Source organism: Rhincodon typus, chromosome 37 (assembly GCF_021869965.1).
Source record: "Rhincodon typus isolate 14 chromosome 37, sRhiTyp1.1, whole genome shotgun sequence".
NCBI lineage: Eukaryota > Metazoa > Chordata > Chondrichthyes > Orectolobiformes > Rhincodontidae > Rhincodon > Rhincodon typus.
In genome coordinates this window covers 2,817,789-2,818,794 of record NC_063368.1, presented here as the reverse complement: position 1 = coordinate 2,818,794, position 1,006 = coordinate 2,817,789, and the positions used below count along the sequence as shown (strand labels likewise).

Here is a 1,006-nt window from a genome sequence, read left to right as displayed (position 1 = left end):
CCCGAAACGCCAGCCTTTCTGCTCCTATGATGCTGCTTGGCCTGATGTGTTCATCCAGCTCTGCACCTTGTTGTCTCGGATTCTCCAGCATCTGCAGTTCCTACTATCTCTGATTCAAGTTAGATTCCTTGCCCACTGGTCCCAGTGCAGGCCACTGATAGATAGGCCCAACTCCAGACCCTAGATCCTAGCCCAGGATCCAGCTCCAGGTCCAAATTTCAGCACAAGGCCTAGGCCTACAAGGCAACAACCTGTCTCCCCACAGACACCTGGCCAGAATTGGTATCTGTCAAGTGTTTTGAAGAAGTTAGATTCATCGTGGGCATCCTGTCACCTCAAACCCTGAAGGTCATTGTAGAAACTAGAGTGCCTAATCCATGCTGACCATAGGATGGCCACAGGCCATTATAGATATTAAACTGTCTTCTCACTCACTTGGGAGTAAAAGATCCCACGGGACTATTTTAACAGCAATGGAGTGCTGTAGAAGAAGATACAAGTCAAATGAACTAGGTGCGTGGCGATGGGCCTTCTCCAATAGGCTCAAGGTCAGTTTCCTCATTAACAGGGGTAGGGAGGGGTGAGTTGAATTATAGAAAAGTGGGGAATCGCTCCAAACTCTTCAAAGAACTTTAGTTGTCATTTATCAGGAACCATTACTGGGATCAGAGGAGCATCCAATGAGAATATTACTCATGATGTGTTAGTGCCTAATGATGATCAGGAAGATCCTAGATTGGAGTCATTGTCTCTGCTCATTTCTGGGGAAAACAAATACAAAAATCGTACCCCAGCGACAGTCAGGGTGTATGGGACCCCGTACCCCAGTGAGAGTCAGTGTGTGTGTGGGACTGTACCCCAGTGAGAGTCAGTGTGTGTGGGACTGTACCCCAGTGATAGTCAGTGTGAGTGTGGGACCCTGTACCCCAGTGAGAGTCAGTGTGAGTGTGGGACCCCGAACCCCAGTGAGAGTCAGTGTGTGAGTGTGGGACCCCGTAGCCCAGTG

General features: G+C 49.2%; 1 long non-coding RNA gene across 1 annotated transcript in view; it reads right to left on the bottom strand.

Moving 5' to 3' along the window:
• The window catches only part of LOC125487167, a 3,492-nt gene that overhangs the window by 376 nt on the left and 2,110 nt on the right, over nucleotides 1-1,006 (bottom strand). The gene's annotated exons all lie outside the window — the stretch shown is intronic.